This window comes from Haliotis rubra, unplaced genomic scaffold, assembly GCF_003918875.1.
Source record: "Haliotis rubra isolate DU_JTF1 unplaced genomic scaffold, ASM391887v1 Scf185, whole genome shotgun sequence".
NCBI lineage: Eukaryota > Metazoa > Mollusca > Gastropoda > Lepetellida > Haliotidae > Haliotis > Haliotis rubra.
The window spans coordinates 1,483,463-1,504,413 of NW_025765836.1; the positions used below are offsets into that span (position 1 = coordinate 1,483,463).

Consider the following 20,951-nt stretch of genomic DNA (forward strand, 5'->3'; position numbering starts at 1 on the left):
TATGCCCAATGCTGAATTTTCAATGCTGGTAATTTTAGTTACTTAGTAAGCATTGCATGGGGAATCGTTGACGAAGATCCAAAATAGGCATACTATTTATAAGTCTCACATCAGCCGGTCCGTACTAAGTTCTCTGACAAGTACGATTTTGATGACTGTCACAAGTATCCCTTTCAGTGGTATACGTGTGTTATTGCAATCATATCGTTCATCATGCGAGTCACACGTTAAACAGAGTTATCTTTCTTGAAAAACCAATCAAACGCTACACATGTGGTCCTGTCCAAGGTATACAGTTCATATGTCTGATTTATATTAGGTAGTAAAACGACAGTCAAACAACTGTCTGTAAGCAAGGTTCACCACAAAACTTTGCATCTCTGCACCAGCCTCTACTGTTCTGCCATAGTCAGGTCTCACCTCGAATGCGCTCGAAGGAGGTCACGTGACCAACCAGGGTTTTCCCCACATGTCTTGTTTACATGTTTATGGTCTTGTCTGGGCTGGAATAAAACGGCTGAAACTGGATCTAATACATATAATGTATAAATTACCTCTCTCGCGTGGATACATTAGTCACTACTAAAACGTGGGACAATGCTGTACAAGACACGTGTGAGTACTCTGTGATGTTATGATGCAATGCTGTTCGGTAGTGATGTACACATCAACTGATGTCACCGAGATAATGCTGATGTAGGATTAAATGTTAACCCACTCACCTGTTGATGGTATTTATATGTGTGGGTGCATATACATGTATGTATTTCTATTTTACATTTCTTTTAACTACATACAGTCAAGTTTTGTAAATGTTATTTTGATCTTACTGTATTTTGTTTTTTTCAGGCTCTTTCGCAGAATATGAACACGAGAAGGAAAATATGTACATTTTCCAATGCAGGCGAAAACACTGATATTGATGTTGATGTTGACTACAAGTTAGAGAGGCCCCCCGGTCGAAATGTAAACATGGATCTTGATGTGGACTTCGGTAGCCTCAGTCTTAAAGAGAATGAAATGGAGACTTGTGAATCTGGGGTAGAGGCGGGAAAACCGATCAACACATGTGTCCGACTTGACAGTGTCACTACAAACACCTGCCCCAGGTATGTTTCTACAGATGAAGGATATGAAAGCAAGTCAATATCTTTCACAGACAGAATGCCCGTTCAGGAGACCGACAACAACACACTTGTGACATCCATGAGATCGGTTGATGTCTTTCAGGTGTATCATCAAGATAAAGATGGCGACACGGATCTTCATACTGGAATCATTCAAGGACATATATCTCTTGTGTTGTTGTTTATATCAGCGGCGCCCAACAGTGAGTGGTTGAACATTACAAACATGCTTCAACAGACGCCCCTTCACTTGGCTGTTATTACTCGTCAGTTGAATATCGTCCGGCGACTGATGACGGCCGGAGCAAGAGTTGATGTTACCGACATCCATGGCAACACACCACTTCACATTGCATGTCGCGAGGGCTACCAGGAGATCGTGGAGTGTCTTCTTCGACCTGTGTATTATGAGGAGACACTTCTGAACCAGCATGAAATTCCGTACCAAAGGATACCCCAGGACTTGGAGAAAAGGAACTTTGATGGACATACATGTCTTCACCTGGCCGCCATGTCGACACATCTCAAAGTTCTTGAGCTTCTCCTGTCAAAGAAAGCTAACATCAATGTCCGTGACGGCACCAGCGGCAGGACAGTTCTCCATTACGCTTCTGAAACGGGAAACAGAATTCTTCTTCACTTCCTGTTATCACAGCGCCATCTTGACATTTGTTGCCGAACGTACGGGGGTCAGACTCCTCTCCGTCTTGCAGCAGGGAGGGGTTATGGGGATGTCGTTTCCATCCTCCTCGCCAACGGTGCAGACGTCACAGAGATAGACGGTTCCGATCAGTCGGACGATGAAATATTTGATGACTTTTGTATCAATGGACACATAATTGTTTTGTGAAAATAGGACCGAATGGATAGATGTGTAACACTAACATATGAAAACATGTGTTCAGAGATTCTGTTTTTAATCTTAATCTAGTCAACAAGGTGAAAAGATTCCTTTCCTAAAAGGCCTATTAGGTGATATTTGATACCGGTCCATTACCTGATCGATCAGTGTTTCATGTTAACCAAAGTGCCAACGAACAATGTATAACCCTTTTATCTGTATATGCTGATGGTACTGTTTTGGCATTGACTTCTATGTTTTTGTTTTCAGTCTATAGTTGTTTATCATATATTATGTCTCGTAGTTTCTGTTGACGGTTCTGTCAGTCTGCCCGAGTCCACGTCCGAGTAACGCTGGCGTTAGTCACAGTGGTTGGACACGCCTAGTTACAAGTGTACAGTGTTGTTGTTTTTCTTCTTCTTCTTATTTTTGTTGCTGTCTAAACAAGACTTACCACTGCTTGTAATTCTATATGCAATATTACGTTCGTTACACTAATCATTTCTCAGTAGGGGCGGTCGGGTAGACTAGTTGTTGAAGCGTTCGCTCTTCACGCCGAAGACCAGGGTTCGATTCCCCACATGGGTACAATGTGTGAAGCCCATTTCTGGTGTCCCCCGCCGTGATATTGTTGGAATATTGCTAAAAGCGGCGTAAAATTTTCACTCATTTTCAGTATGCATGTACACAATGGACGTCATTTAATGGAAGCCATTCGTTTGATATTCAATGTATCTTGGCTTGCCCACGTGGTTGTAATCATGATGTATTAGTCCTAGTAGCCTGCCGATGTACATGTATATGCAAGTTCGTACAATTATGTCAGACTCACAAATTTTATATTATTTATTTTGAATTGTTTGATGTAATTCAATAAACGTTTACAGTTTTCTAAGGATTAGTTATTTGTTTTTCTTGTCGGCCCCAGGCATCTTCTTGAAGATGTGAGTTCACTGACTGTCAAAGCCACACTTACACATGCATAAATTCTAAGTATAATCTCAGAGCTGACTGAGCATTCATACAGGCGAAGTGTCATCCTCCATTCGGTTCGATATTGTTTTGAAACTGTTTGTATCAAGACTGGTTCCTTCGGCTGTTATTGGACAGCTTTCATCCTTTATAATTGGGCTAACGGAAGAGTGATTTAACCCTCATGAATTTCATATGGCAAAACGTCATGCATGGATGAACATATCTCCTAGCAAATACCGTCTCACAACAGGTACTTAAGTTTAAAACTATATGTAACATTACATCTCCAATACTGACTTAGCCATCTTGTTTGGTTTGATTGTTGTTTAACGCCGCACTCAACAACATTCCAGCTAAATGTCGGCGGTCTGTAAATCATCGGGTGTGGACCAGACAATCCAGAGATCAACAGCATGAGCATCAATCTACGCAGTTGGGATGCTATGATATGCGGCAACCAAGTCAGTGTGTCTGACCATCCCGTTAATCGCCTCTTACGACACACATGGTTGCTGAAGACCAGTTCCTTCCCGCATCTTTACGAGTATAAGTATAAAAATAGTATAAGTTATATTTCTTGTGACGACTCTCTAATCTCTGATCTACTCGGCACTTAATACAACGAGTCACAACACGGACGGGAGATTCATGTCACTGTTTGGAATTAATTTAGGCGCTTAGTGGATTTTAAGGCACTTCGTGAGATTGGTAAAAATTCGTTCCTGATTTTGTTTTGTTTATAAATCATTCACTATACGTTATTTATCAGAAATACTCATTTATTATTTCAGAATATTCAAGTTGCCTTGAATTCTCAATGCTCAGTATGCCCAATGATGATAGACTTTATTTATATGATTGATAGAATTTAATTATAAGATTGATAGACTTTATTTCTAAGATTGATAGACTTATTTTGACTCAAGCCAATCCTGGTCTCTGGTCATCTACAGAAGATGGTGTATGGCGTTATGGGGGCATAAATATTATCATTATTTGTTCAGAACTTCGAGGATAGACAATAAGTATTAAACTGTTATTTTGCCTTTTATCTATAGATTCTCAGAGATATCTGGCTAAATTTTCTTGACAATTACTACATTAACGCAAAATTGCGTCAGCACCATATATAAATGAAATGTGTACACCATATTTAAATGAAATGTGTATCTATATTTAGAATCAAGAATAACATCGCAATACCACGTTGTTTGATGTTATCACGTGCATTGATTATATAAGTTTTTTTCTGGGGCTTTCCAACTCATGGATCTATTTAACCTTGAACCAAGAGAAAAGTAGCCAGACACCCAGTCGAGGTTGAGAGTCGAGGTTGAGCGACGGCGTGTGAAGAGACAACCTTTGCAGTCTGCCTTCTCAGTTGTCTTCTTCGGACATATCGGTAAACATCTTTTGTAGTACCACTGCATGTACATGAGCTTTTACCACAAGCATGTTGCCTTTGGTGTTTAGTTTTTAATAAACTCATTAGCGAACACTTATGACAGCCACTAACAAAATGATAGGCCAGTTTTTAAAAGACAATTCTTTTTCTGGTGGTATACCTTTGTAAATATAAAACTGATTAGAAAAGCAAAAAAAAAAAAACCAATTGGAAGCATTTTACCCCGATGAATCTATGTTGATGTACCCGTGAAGGTCCGGGTTAGAATGAACCTTCAGTAACCCATGCTTGTCGTAAGAGGCGACTAACGGGATCGGGTGGTCAGGCTCGCTGGCCTGGTTGACACATGCCACCGGTTCCCAATAGCGCAGATCGATGCTGTTGATCACTGGATTGTCTGGTCCAGACTCGATTATTTACAGTCCGCTGCCATATAGCTGGAATATTGCTGAGTGCGGTGTAAAACTAAACTCACTCACTCATTCACTATGTTGAAGTTACAGGTGAATAGTCTGTCTGTTTATAGAAAAAGGTTTATGGCATGTTCTATTCAATCATGCGTCGACTGATATATGAATAAGGACTGTGTTAAATGTGTTGCGTAAAGCGTAGATCATGAAAAGAGTAGTAATAAAGCTTTGCAATAGAATTTCAGCTGTGGCCTCAAAACACAAAGTAGTAACTATTCACCTATCTAATTGTTGCTGTATTTAAAAAATACATAATCACATTTGAATTCACAGTACCTTTTAGAAAGTGGTGAAATGCAGCATGTCATATTTGGGATAACACTTTCTCAGTAAAGATTTTAGTATTTTGGGGGATTGAGTGCAATCCGAGATTCGAACCCCCAATCTCAGAGCGAGACAACTGATCACAAAGTCAGCGATCTAACCTACTCAGCTACCGCGGCTTCCTGCAAAATGGCAGTCTGACAACTGTTCCTCAAGGATCTGACAACTGTTTCTCAAGGATCTGACAACTGTTCCACAAGGATCTGACAACTGTTCCACAAGGATCTGACAACTGTTCCTCAGGGATCTGACAACTGTTCCACAAGGATCTGACAACTGTTCCACAAGGATCTGACAACTGTTCCTCAAGGATCTGACAACTGTTCCACAAGGATCTGACAACTGTTCCTCAAGGATCTGACAACTGTTCCTCAAGGATCTGACAACTGTTCCACAAGGATCTGACAACTGTTCCTCAAGGATCTGACAACTGTTCCTCAAGGATCTGACAACTGTTCCACAAAGATCTGACAACTGTTCCACAAGGATCTGACAACTGTTCCTCAAGGATCTGACAACTGTTCCACAAGGATCTGACAACTGTTCCACAAGGATCTGACAACTGTTCCACAAGGATCTGACAACTGTTCCTCAAGGATCTGACAACTGTTCCACAAGGATCTGACAACTGTTCCACAAGGATCTCTTTCACATATAGATCTTTAGTGTTTGAGGGTTTTGCGCACGTAGCACCGTTTCTATTCCGGGGTCATTACAATCATACCAAATGGTCAACCATAATCAATATTGACTGAGGAGAAATAGCTAAAATAAACTAACTAAACGTTCCTGTTAATTTTTCAAAGGGTATTGGTTATTTGATTGCAAATTCATTTCTTCAATTTAAACCAGAAATTACCAAGCCTTAAATTACTTTCTTTAACAATTGGAGGAATGAGTGATAGTTAAAAGGAGCTGGTTAAATTTACAGTTCATACATTTTCATTTACATGAAATCAATCTTGGTATATTTCCCCCAGTGTTAATAGTCATCTAACATGTAATTGTAAAACGGAGGAAGACATTTACAGAAACTTTAGAACTTTGTTGGACGACATAACGATTTTGTTGACGTTGATATTCTGATCGCTTTGTATTTCCCGAAAGCGAGAGAGGGAAATAATTGAGTTCCGTAAAATCACTGTATATTACAGCGAAAGAATAAGTCATGACTGTGATAATATATACATAATACATTCTTTATTAGAAAACACTTCGTCACTTCGTCACGGCATGTGACTAACATATGACTGTGACGTTTAAAACAATCAAATCTAGCCACTTGCTTTGGTTAAATCCCACTCAATATGAACACGTGAGGAAAGTTTGAATTGCTGGAATAATCGGATTATAAAATGTATTGAAAAGGTTGCCTTGTTTAGTAAAGTACAGCAATTGGGTGTTTTTCCCTATACTTTGCAGTAATCATCGTAACAAACTCAACTTAGCTACAGGTTGTTCAGCTTGACCTGATCAAGTGAATACTGATTAATGCATTGCGTGACCGTGTCACAACTGGCTGGGTCCATTATTGTGAAGGGTGAGCCTTTGTCATCTGATTGTCAACATGTTCGAACAGCAGAGACAAGGTCGCCGTTTGACATCTCAGTGTCGAGAAATCGCCAGCAATGTCCTTACTTTCTTTACACGGTCACACAGGAATCAGGCTACCTCCATACCACGCAGATCTGAACCCAATCGAACTTATATGGGCCAAAGTGAAAATTTTGTAGCTGCCAAAAATGTGAAGTGTACTATTTCCAATGCTAGGAAATTCGCTGAGGCGAGGTTTCTTGAAATTTGTGTAAACGAGTGGACTGATTGCTGTGCCCATGTTGAAAAATTGGAGTGCGACTACTGGGACAGAAATATTGCAGTTGAACATGAAATAGAAAAAGTGATAATTGAAGTGGGTGGAGAGAGTGATAGCGAGAGTGAATCGGATTCTGAAAGTAACTGACTTTACATTGTAAAGTTAGTAAACCAAACTAGATAGCATATGACTGTAAAACAATTCAATTAAAACATGAAATGATTGTTTTTTCAGAAGTGTTGTTTTCCGGGACAAGTTCTGTAACGAAACCATGTATGCATGTTTCGCACGAACGCAACAATAACATTCTCTGCTCCCCTATTTAATGAAGTTAACTCGACCAGCCGTTTGTGCCATTTGACCTTCCGGGTCATGCATATGTAGAGTAGCTCGGGTCAAGCTGAACAACCCGTAGCTTATGAAAATAGACATTATTGCGTCCAATCTGTTCAGTGGATTCAGTCAGGGAGACTATATAAGGTTTTGTAGAGTAAGGTGTTGTAGAGTGTCGCTGATTCAATGCATTGCGGTAAAAAATGTTTTTTTATCAGTGACGCAAAACAAAACCACGAATTAACATCAACAGTATCAAAACCATATAATGACGGGAATGCTATACGGCCTCATTATTCCCTAGTAGATCATACAGGGAAAAAAACCCGTTCTGAACTCAAAGTGAATAGATTCATACATACGTTTATCTTACCGCACACATAAATGTCGTTTTCTGATTGGCTGAGCGCTCTTCTGTTATTTTCAATGTACCGTTCTTACAAGCGAGTAACATTTTCTATGTTACCCGCTGGGACTGCCGAAATGTGGGAATACATTTGGTACTTCTTGTAAGTAATTCTTTGTCTCAAATAATTGAGTCACGAAAATTACCGATATTTTGGGAATGCAAATGGATGGAAGGGAGGTAACTCTAAGTGTGTTTTTCTTGTCGTTGTCGGTATTGGCTAATTGCCTAACTCTGGTACTTCTTATTATGATCCGATATCCGTGCTTTTAAAACTTCAAGTAACATTGAAGCGTTCGGTAAGATACATACGCCGTTCACTGGTCACGATGGGGGACATGGGTTGTTGTATACCCTATGTTTGTTTATGTAACCTGAGCCCGAAGTTATAATATTTGCCTGAAATACACAACCGGCATGTATTACACGGGATCTCTCTCTCTCTCTGTCTCTTTCTCCTTAAATTTATGCCACATCATTTAATTAGGATCTAGTCGTAATTGGTCTAAAGGTAGTTATATGGCGAGATGACAATTTGCATCTTGGAAGTCAACGGATCAATGCTGAGTAGTCTCCCTTACACTGTAGACGACGCGTCTTGTCTCATCAAAACAGTAAGGCCGCTGCAGGGTTGACTAAGAGTGAAACCGAATAGACTTCATTAACAGTCATTATTGGAGATAACTCGTGTAGGCCAACGCAAGAAGTCGAGCAGAGAGCTACCAAAATATCGCTGGTAAATGTAAACACTTTAAAATGAAATAGATACGTACACTTCAAACAAAGAAATACTCCCCGTATAGTTTACACTGTGATGATAAGAACCCGGCACATTTTCACTGGAACTAAAGGGTCTACTCCCATTTGTGAGAACTCCCAGTTGTGAGACTCCCAGTTATGAGACAGTGGAGTAGGTAATTAACAACGAAAACACACCATACTCCCCTGTCTGATAGAATGGATTCACCCTAGTTAATTACTGATTTTGCTATGTAACTGAATCTTAAGCAGTAATATAAGCAGTAATACTTCACCAATCCCAATTCATTTTCATAAATAATAATAAAATATGTTTATACCAAAATGACTTTCAAACTTCATAATAGTCAATAAAAATGTGTTATCATAATTACATATTCTTCTGGATAAATAAAATATTCAATGAACTATTTCTTCTGTGTAAATATAATCTTTGATAATCTATTTCATTAATCAACTCATCAATGAACTATGCCTCATGTGGGTACTGGGCTGGGCTGATCCTACTTTCATTGTAGGGATGTGGAAACACCACCTACGTGCACTGAACCATTAATTAATGTGTCTCACAACTGGGAGTTCTCACAAATGGGAGGACACCAACTAAAGTGATCCGCCTGGTTTCACAATGAAAATACCCTGTGTTGTCACATTTAAATGAATTCTTTCCATGGTACTTAGGGACCGTTCATAATTTATGGCTAGGGGGTGATGATGATTTTTATGGAGAAGCATGTAGAAAGTGAATTTCCCCCCCCTCACTAAAAATGTATGTACAAAATAAGTGACCCCGCCCTGCATGTCATGTACAAATTCAATGCCCCCCACTTCCCATAATTTCTAAGCATAATTTTAAACATGTATTTATGTACAAAAATGCTGACCCCTCCTAATACGCATGTACAAATTGCCGCCCCCCCCTAGCTTCTCAGAACTAAATGGGTGACCCCCTAAAATCATCACAACACCAAAAAAAAAAAACCCACCCCCACCCCAAATTATGAATCGAAGTGATCTGCCCCAGGCTCATTTTCATTACCTGTCTACCTGAATGAAAGTTAAACCCTATATTTATGCTTAAAAAAGGGAGAATTGTCAACATTAAATGAAGGATGGTTATAGAAGTAATCCGGTCATTGCCTTACTCCTGCGTTTCGTCTTACTGCCTCGCAACAAACATACCGGCCTGTAGCTCTGACAAAACTGAAACCACGTTTCCTAGTCCTGGTTGTGAGCTCTTCTTGTAGAGGCTATATCTTCCTGTTAAAGGATCGCAGAGTTACTTTCATTTTCACACCTGAAGTTCATTGACTTCGTTTACCCCGTAACGATTGTGGAAGTATTAATCATTTGAGAAAAACTGCGTCATGAAGGTGCTGCACTATAGCTATGCTTGCCTAGGAAAAACCTATTCACGTTGTATTTTCTGTGAATAATTATAAAGTTAGTGTCAGGTGTTATGGAAATCGGTAACACAATATAAATATCACAGTGAATGAGAAACCTTGAACAAAGGATATATGGTACAGAACAATTGAAAAACTACGACAACAAGTGTGACACATGACTGTTCAAGCGCAATTAAAGTTCATATAAGATTTGAAGCATACGTAAAATAGTCTAGCAAACGGCGATATGATTGTCATCATATCCGACCTGTGAGTATGGAGACACATTATGATTGTGAAATTAACTACCTACTCTGTAACTAATATGTCATGTACATATTTACAAGGTATCTCTGAATAGTTTTCTTTTTCCTTTCCAGGGAAATTTCATGAATCTGTGTGTGTATACGGCGGCAAAGGAACACGCGTATATTTACTTCCGGGAAATCACAGGAGGCACTTCAGTCGCGGTCTATATATACCCATCAAACCAATGTGTCTTTACTCTTCCAGGTTTCAAAACACAACAGGTATATTGGCAAAGGTAGGACAGTTTCATGCTTTGATGTGTTAGTATTCCCTCATTTGAGCGTAAGTAAATGAGTGAATAATATTATGCTTTTAGACCACTCTTTGCAATATTCGAGCAATATCACGTCAAGGTAAACCAGAAACAAACACGGGCTTTTGGCGTTGAGCGAGGCGACTGATTCCAGGTGCTGCCGACCCTGCTATGTGCTTTTAACGTCCGGAGGTATTCCTTTCCGCGTAAACGCAGGAGCATGATTCGTAGCGGCGGCCATCTTCACTGTAAACTACATGGTACCCAAGGATATCAGGGAAAATGAGAAAGCAAAATTCTATGTTTCTGTGCGTTGTGTTCTCTCGATAAAAAGAAAAAAAACCAAACATACATTCTGATTCAAAAGTCACTGCCGCATTGCATTATCAATGGGGATTTCCCACACGCAGTATATAGAAAACGGGGCGTGTTATTTTGTGCGGGATAGCTTTACGATGTGTCTAAATATACAGCAGGGAAATCCCCTATCACGGTATATATGTTCTCGCCAGTGGGGCAGGTGAACACAACTTTGAAGACAGTCAGCAAGCACTAAACATGGCCAAAGAGAAAGACATAGTTACTGAACGCCAGACCATGATCTTCGTGAGTTTTCATGTACTAGCAGAAATAGAATCTTCATGTATAAAAACGTACAATGCAGTTCATATATATACCCCTACTGAGAACTTGAATTGTCTTTTTTTTTTTCATTCCAAAGAATAACATCTTCTGCCACAACCAGGTCTTTAATAGTTCAGCTGGCTATATTTGTTCGCTAATGGGGATAGGGTGAATTATTTATATAACGGTAATAAATGATTCGCGGATAAGCGTTTTGATTGAAACTTACGGATTAAATTTGTTGTAGCCTAAAAATGATTAAATGGAGGTTCCCTGTGAATATTGTGTTCGGCACTTCTACTTCTATATTGTTACATGTTACGTTTTAACCTTGTGGTGTCACAATTTTTGTATCACAGCCTCATTGTGCCACTTGAAATCTATTTTTTAACTGAATGTTCTTGTTATTACAGTTATTTGTATATTTTTTCGAGATTTCGATTTTTCTCGAAAAAACCCTCAAAGTTTCGAACAAAATAGAAAATTCGAGAGTTGTTTTTGTGAAAACGATGAGTTTTGGTTTGAAAAGGAACATTTATAGTACCAAAGTGTCACCATTAGGCTTTCGAAGTTATCAACTGGACTTTTTATGCCTTATGAATTTGTTTATTTTTGAATTTAGGATGAACCATTTGTCAATAAAAAAATTAAAAAATTAATCGTATGCTTTCAGACACCTGTGGAAAATATGAACAAGGACCGCAAGTTAGAGAGGCATCCCGGTCGAGGTGGAAACATGGATCTTGATATGGACTTTGGCAGCCTCAGCCTCAATGAGAATGAAATGGACACAAGTGACTCTGGGGTAGAGGTGGGCAACGGGGATAGAGTGGTGACTACGTGTGTCCAATTTGACAGTGTCGCTTCAAACACCTGCCCCAGGTATGTTTCTACAGATGAAGGATATGAAAGCAAGTCAATATCTTTCACAGACAGAATGCCCGTTCAGGAGACCGACAACAACACACTTGTGACATCCATGAGATCGGTTGATGTCTTTCAGGTGTATCATCAAGATAAAGATGGCGACACGGATCTTCACACTGGAATAATTCAAGGACATATATCTCTTGTGTTGTTATTTATATCGGCGGCGCCCAACAGTGAATGGTTGAACATTACAAACATGCTTCAACAGACGCCCCTTCACTTGGCTGTTATTACTCGTCAGGTGAATATCGTCCGGCGACTAATGACGGCCGGAGCAAGAGTTGATGTTACCGACATCCATGGCAACACACCACTTCACATTGCATGTCGCGAGGGCTACCAGGAGATCGTGGAGTGTCTTCTTCGACCTGTGTCTTATGAGGAGACACTTCTGAACCAGCATGAAATTCCGTTCCAAAGGATACCCCAGGACTTGGAAAAAGGAACTTTGATGGACAAACATGTCTCCACCTGGCCGCCATGTCGTCACATCTCAAAGTTCTTGAGCTTCTCCTGTCAAAGAAAGCTAACATCAATGTTCGTGACGGCACCAGCGGCAGGACAGTTCTCCATTACGCTTCTGAAACGGGAAACAGAATTCTTCTTCACTTCCTGTTGTCACAGCGCCATCTTGAAATTTGTTGCAGAACATACGGGGGTCAGACTCCTCTTCGTCTCGCATCAGGGAGGGGTTATGGGGATGTCGTTTCCATCCTCCTCGCCAACGGTGCAGACGTTAAAGAGATAGACGGTTCCGATCAGTCGGACGATGAAATGTTTGATGACTTTTGTATCAATGGACACAAACTTGCTTTGTGACCAACATAAACTCGTGTGTCACATCATGTGGACAAATCATGCTTGATAAAGGACAGTGCTCTGTAATTTTGGAAACCGTTCTAAAGTAGACTTATTCAGAGGTGTTAGGTTTATCATTTTCTTTACCTTTGTTATTTTGTATGCTAACACAGGAACCATATAACTGACATCAGTCGAGTAACCCAACTGAACAGATTCCAGTCTGCATGGATTCATGTGTGTATCATATGTTGTGACATTATCTCTGTCTGCCAACTACCTCATGTCTGTCGTTTTGATGATTCATATACAAATGTGCCAAAAAAGCAAATATTTGTGATATGTGTGACTGTCACTTATGTACATTTATGTAGTTATCCATCGTGGTATCTGCTATACTTGAGAATATGCCTGTACATGGTTGCGTTAATGTTATACACAGGCTCGTCAGAGTGCCCAATAATGGCATCTGTTGCTTTTTGTTTGCATATGTTTGTATAATCTGTATTCAAAGGCAAAAGTTACAAATGGTAATAATGGTATTGTTATTTTATCTCTGAAGATTTCAAGTAAAGTGATCTGAAGATATTTTGCAAGATTTAAATATGTATGGAAGTGTTAGGAAACTTCTTGTGTTTTTTTTATCCCCTATCAAACTTTTGGAAGTTGCAAAAGTTGTGTTTTTGCTTTAGATCAATTTGTGATCACCGGTACTTTGCTTTTGAATATAACTTTAATTTATGTTGATACTTTTCGTGGTAACTGTTCTTTGATACTTAGAACAGTTACACACCTTTATAACGGAGCTTTGTTTGTCGGAAAGGTCACATTCTTTTGTTAATGCTTATTATGTTGTGAATGTCTTTATATTTTGATAGTTAAGTTTGGTTGTTGTTGTTGTTGTATGCTTTTACTTGCATACACAATATTTGTTTGGTTCAGACAATATGGATGTTATTATTATGTTTATATACACGAATAAACACGTACATCTTGATTAACAAATGTTTTATTGTTTGTGAGTCTTCCCTTTGCCAACAAGAAATACATTGCACGATGACGGGAGGGATTTCAACATTGTTTCTTATTGGATACACTGATATATCCACCAAAAGAAATCTCTTCCTCTGTCTTCTCGTATATATTCCCGTATCCCATTTCTTGAATCTGTACAGTGCTTCATAGAAGAATATAACCAGGTGGAGTAAATTATCTCTGTGTCAGCCGCGTTAAATACAAACTGGTAATTTGAAGTCAGGTCGTGTTAGTGTTTGATGTGTTAACCTTAAGTAAGTAGCATCTCAGCTGTATCACGGCGGCCGGGAAATAATCGAATCGTGACCCGACAAACCAGTGACAGATAGTATGAGCATAGATAGACTCGTTCTTCGCCTCCAGGGCACAAAGACATTCATTCAGTAAAGTCATCAAACCTCACCACCCGATTCATTTAATCTACCTTTACGAAAGGTACACTAGGACCAGGATGCACTCTTACATGCTACGGATCACTGAGTAAGGCAAGCAGTCGTGCAGATTTACACGATCTAGAGGAGTGGTTAGGCTACATTTTAATCTGATACCGCAGAAGTGTTTACGGAAGAACACGGCCGTCACGGCATACGTGCTTGACATACAGTATTATTCTTACCGCATGCGTGCTTGAGATACCGTATTACTGATACGGAGTACGTGTTTGACTTACAGCATTACTGTTAATGCGTATGTGTTTCACTTACAGTTTTACTGTTACGAAGTACGTGTTTGACATACAGTATTATTGTTACGACGTACGTGTTTGACTTACAGTATTACTGCTATGGCGTACGTGTTTGACATACATTTTATTGCTGTTAAGGCGTACCTGTTTGACATACAGTATTACTGCTACGGCGTACGTGTTTGACATACATTTTATTGCTGTTGAGGCGTACCTGTTTAACATACAGTATTACTGCTACGGCGTACGTGTATGACATACATTTTATTGCTGTTGAGGCGTACCTGTTTAACATACAGTATTGCTACTGTATTGACAAATATTTGATGATAACAAACGTTCAGTACAATCCGATTCATTCTGTTTTAAGCACTATACGGCGCAGCACCTAACGGTGATATTCGTGTATGTACTCTGCAGGTCCCTGTGGTGAACGTGAGATGACTTCGTAATTTGGAATACATCGTCATCATGGTCTTTATCGTCAGGCCACCCTCAAGGATGTACCGTCCGACAAGGCGCAGCAGATCTAGGAATACATCGTCATCATGGTCTTTATCGTCAGGCCACCCTCCAGGATGTACCGTCCGATAAGGCGTAGCAGATGTAGGAGTACTGTGCGAGTTATCGCGTAATTCACAAAGTTCAATTCACTATGACCTGAATTTCCAGGCAAATTTCCAAAATTTTCAGAATTTATTTGACAGATTACAGGAAATGCGTTTGTGAATCGGTTCACATGAGAGGTAAAGATTTACTGTGCGCATACGTGCGTCCTCATCGTGTTACCTACTGGTAATGACAATTAGAGATACCAGTAATGGCACAAACAATAACAGGCCATATTTGTCTGTCTGTCTCTGTTTTCTTACACTTTTATCTCTTTAGAGGCAGCTAAATTCCCAAATGTATATTGGTGGGAGTTTTTGGAAATACGACTATTACATTGAGGAAAGTTAGGGTCTACAGGTTAATTTGGATAAAACAGAAATAATGGTATTCCAAATTCAGATTTCCTAAGCCATCATAGGCGGATCCAGAGGGTGTGTGTGTGTGTGAAAGTTCATTAAATGAGCATTGAAACTCTCGTAAAAATGAAGTGTGCACCCCCCTTTCTTAAAAAGCTGTATCCGGCCCTCGGCATTATGAAAAATGTTTTGTGGGTGAATTTTAGCACATTTGGAAAGAAGCAAGCTGTATGTAGATTATCATTGCAAGTGTACTAAATATTGGCGCAAACGTTTGCGTATGGGCGATATTAGATATCTTAGAAAAAGTGGATGGAGCCGGTCTTAAAATGCGGTTAAGTGATGTGAAATACTTTCTCTTCAGTTTCAGTCTTGGTGACCCCACAACATGGTTGATCTAATTTTCTTTCGTGGTATTTAATAAATGTTTGAATGAGTGTAAAACCCGTTTTTGATTTTTAAATAATTGAATTATCTCCATAATGCACCAGCTTACGGAATTATGTTCAAGTTAAAACAAAGTCAAATAATAAGTGAATATGTTATAAATATAGAAGATAGGAGATGCAGAAAGTTTCTATTTTAATTGAGATTAGACGAGTTTTTTAAACAACCATTGGATGTTGTTTCCGGGTGATAATTAACATTCCTCTTAATTTTGGATGTGTACGTTGACTTCACAAGCTGTGCGATTTTGTGGTTTGTGGCTGACTGACTGATGTGAAACTCAACAGGAAGTGTTTTCAGTCGGGAAAATAACCTGTTTCCTCGGTAAATGCAAAGCAAGGCTGAAGTAATATCACCAACGGTGTGGGACGGCGGTGGGGTAGACGTATACATCCCAGGTTACAAGTAGTGACAAGTAGTTATTGGTAATAAGATAATATCAATAAAAACTGATGGTTAACACTTCTGACGATGTGTGTAAGCAGATAATTTGCTGCCAATTTTCATTTTCAACTTTCATTTTATTTTCTGTCATGCATTTATAAGACATACAATTAATCCATACTTCGGATTTTGAAGTTCCACCAAAAACAGTGCAAATCTGATACCAGTAAGAATGATTGATGATCTGATATGTTTTTATGCCCAAGGTTCAAATGTGAAGGAAGTGAGATTTTCTCACTGTGAAAGTATGGGCACTGTCTCGATTAACAATTGTTGATCGGGGAATGAGATTACCAGCTGATGATTGAATGTGAATGACGTAACAGTGTTTTAATGCTATTTCTGTGTGTTGTTGTTTATATCCGCGACAATATTCCAGCTCATATGACAGCGATCTGTAAATACTCAAGTTTGGACAAGTCAGTCCAGTGCTTGACATCACGAACATCGATCATCGCAATGGACTTACTGAGTTTGGTTTTACGCCGCTCTTAGCAATATTCAAGCAACATCACGGCGGGGGACACCAGAAATGGGCTTCACACATTGTACCCATGTGGGGATTCGAACCCGGGTCTTCGGCGTGACGAGCCAACGCTTTAACCACTAGGCTACCCCACCGCCCCCGCAATGGATATAGGATAGCATGGACCAACAAAGTCACCGAGCCTGACCACCCGATCCCTTACGTCTAAGCATTGGTTGCTGAAGGCCAATTGTAACTCGGATGTCCAAGGGATGTGTAGTAATGAATCGAGGAAATGAATAACCTAGCTTCGGCCCACGTAGTTTGTATTGATATATAACGTTCGTACTACGCATGTCACTGAACCCGTCGTCTATTATTGCACCTGATGTAAGATGTGGGACTCAGGGATGATAGAGTTATCTATTTTTAGTGTTCTATATTCCATATATATATACTCACCACATTCACGATAATTATGTTTACAAGTACAACATTAGGCGTGAGCATGTAAATCAACACCGATGTAAGTAGGCATGTGGTTAAAATTGTGCTGACTGATTTATTTATAATTTGTTTATAAATTGATGCATGATTTTCAACATAGATATATTACAATCTGCATCTAATCACCGCGTCAATATAACTATTTTCTAAGTTGAGTTTGTTTATATAGAGTATTCTTCACATGTTGAGCGATTATTTCTAAGACTCTATTCTCACGTTCATTCTAGCACGGTGAATGCGGCCCCGTCGCCAGGTTACATTTTGGCGGGGTTTCAAATTAATATTAATACCGTTGATTGCCGAACCACTCTTCAACTTTATTTCGGTCTTGCACTTTACGTTTTCTTGTTTTCTATTAACACAGAACTGAATATAAACATGGATCTTGATGTGGACTTCAGAAGCCTCAGTCTTAAAGAGAATGAAATGGACACCTGTGACTCTGGGGTAAAGGCGGGAAAACCGATCAACATATGTGTCCAACGTGATAGTGTCACTACAAACACCTGCCCCAGGTATGTTTCTACATATGAAGGATATGAAAGCAAGTCAATATCTTTCACAGACAGAATGCCCGTTCAGGAGACCGACAACAACACACTTGTGACATCCATGAGATCGGTTGATGTCGTTCAGGTGTATCATCAAGATAAAGATGGCGACACGGATCTTCATACTGGAATCATTCAAGGACATATATCTCTGGTGTTGTTGTTTATATCGGCGGCGCCCAACAGTGAGTGGTTGAACATTACAAACATGCTTCAACAGACGCCCCTTCACTTGGCTGTTATTACTCGTCAGGTGAATATCGTCCGGCGACTGATGACGGCCGGAGCAAGAGTTGATGTTACCGATATCCATGGCAACATACCACTTCACATTGCATGTCGCGAGGGCTACCAGGAGATCGTGGAGTGTCTTCTTCGACCTGTGTATTATGAGGAGACACTTCTGAACCAGCATGAAATTCCGTACCAAAGGATACCCCAGGACTTAGAGAAAAGGAACTTTGATGGACAAACATGTCTTCACCTGGCCGCCATGTCGTCACATCTCAAAGTTCTTGAGCTTCTCCTGTCAAAGAAAGCTAACATCAATGTCCGTGACGACACCAGCGGCAGGACAGTTCTTCATTACGCTGCTGAAACGGGAAACAGAATTCTTCTTCACTTCCTGTTGTCACAGCGCCATCTTGACATTTGTTGCAGAACATACGGGGGTCAGACTCCTCTTCGTCTTGCATCAGGGAGGGGTTATGGGGATGTCGTTTCCATCCTCCTCGCCAACGGTGCAGACGTTAAAGAGATAGACGGTTCCGATCAGTCGGACGATGAAATGTTTGATGACTTTTGTATCAATGGACACATAATTGCATTGTGACCAAAACAGAACTCATGTGTCACATCATGTGGACAAACCATGCCTGTACGTGTCTGTAATTGGAAACCGTTGTGAAGAAGACTTTTTCACAGGCGTTAAGGGTGTATATATATTTTTGTACCTTGGTCACTTTATATGCTAACATAAAAACTATGCAAGTGATATATGTCGAGGAATGCAGATGGAAAGATTCCACCAGTCTCTCTGAATACATATTTGTGTCATGTGCTGTACATAATCTCTGTCTATCAATTACCTTATGTCCGTCTTTTTACAGATTCATATACAATGGCAATAGTCGTGACTGCTGTGAAAATGACTATCACTTACACTCGGTTGTGTGCTTCATGGTATCTGCTATATTTAACAATATGAATACACGTGGTTGTGTTAATGTTATACTCAGGCTCTTCAGAGGGTCCAGTAATTGCATTGTATTTTGCATATAATTGTGTGATATTTAAATAAAGCCAACAGTTGCAATGGTATTACTCGTTTCGTTATTTAAAACGTATCTTTAAAATGTTGACGTGATCTGGAGGTTTGCAAGGTTGTATTATGCATGGAAGTATTAGGAAATTTCACAGACTTTGATATAGGTTCAGATCAGTCCTTGTCTGTCAATTAATTAATCAAAAACGTTTCTTTCATTTGTCCATTTTGTACATTCCTGCATGCTATGAATCGTGTTAAGATGTGTTTTGAGCACTGCTTGGTGCATGTGTGACCCGCGTACGTGCCCTAATACTGTATTTGTTCAAATGGTTACATAAAGATATATTTACAGACTTTGGTGAAGTTATATATGAAGGGTTTATGGCTTTGTATTTGTTTGTACACTGAAGGGTATAACAAGAAAGGATAATGCAATTCAAGAAGACTGTATGTAAATTAAATTAAATATCTCGTCTTTCATTCACACCTTTCAGATGTCTCATTTTGGAACCATTTCTGTAATATAAGTGAATGGGTGAGTGAGTATGTTGTTGCACAGCTTTTAGCAATATTCAAACAATATCATGGCCGGTGACACTAGAAATGGGCTATAAACATTGCAACCATGTGGGGAATCGAACCTAGACCTCCAGTGTGACGAGCAAACGAGGCTACTTTTGTACACGATACAATAAATAAGAAATCTAGTTCATTACAAATTCGGATCAGGGGTTTCGACTCGGGATCGGAGTCATGATATTAAGGGCTTCAATTTTGCGGTCCTTTATAGTTGATTTAAGACCACTAAATGTAATTTAAAAACGAACGAGTGAGCGTTCATAACCATGCTACTATTCCCAATTTGGATAAGATCTAACATGCCAGCTTTTATGTGGGAACATGGAAGTGGAAGGACTGGGCATTACGGCTGGGATGGAATCGGACAGGTTAGGACGTGTGGGCTGACGTGTGTTCTCGACGTCATGCCCGCTAGATCTAGACCCGGAAATTTTGAGCTGCTGACGAATTTTCCTGCTTCGAAGTTTCTTCAATGCGATTAGACTCAAGAAATTCTTCTTTACACCATTTGCTTGTTACTTCCAAAACATCAAAGATGCTGCCGAGGTAGAAATCGCCGATGCCCGACATGTTTGTTTACAAACAAAAGGGTCAACCAGTTCATTGTATTCATACGCGGTCAATCGGTCACTTTAATAAACAGCCCTTAAACTGTCATTTAAGTACGGTTTTGATGAGCTCTTAGCCAATCAGAATCGAGTATCAGACAATGTCGTGCTAGAATTAAATTTATATGACGGCTTTGAACCCGCGAGATTGACCCCTCCCATCGAGTCTGCGGGACACATGTTAAGGGTAGGGCCTTACTATTATCCGGCAAATATAGACACAGGATGCTCTGTTGTACCAACAGTTTTAAATTACAAAAGGATACAGTGTATTTGATTCACCGAATTCTAATTTCTATTCAAGAAAATGTTATATCCGTCTGTCTTCGCAATATCCTTATAGCTTTTTCGCGAAGGACAGGTGTATACGAAATGGCCCAGACCCAGACTCTAAAAGCAGATATGTGATATAGCTACAATACTGTTGTCAAACAACGTATACATTCTGCCGAAATGCGCCATTGACCTTATTGTGGTTTGTCCAAGAACGGTAACATAATTATTTCCTGAGAAATTTCAATCGGGAGTTCACTTGGTGAGTTAGCGTTATAAGTATTAGTCGTGACTATGTACTATATAGTCATACTTCCATATTCGACCAATCAAAATATAATGTGAAATATACTCGCTAACCCTTCA

The 20,951-nt window shown here is 39.6% G+C and overlaps 1 pseudogene; it reads left to right on the forward strand.

The window, feature by feature from the left end:
• The first annotated feature begins 450 nt into the window (after positions 1 to 450).
• On the forward strand, positions 451 to 19,479 carry LOC124273840 (annotated as a pseudogene).
• The last annotated feature ends 1,472 nt before the right edge of the window (positions 19,480 to 20,951 follow it).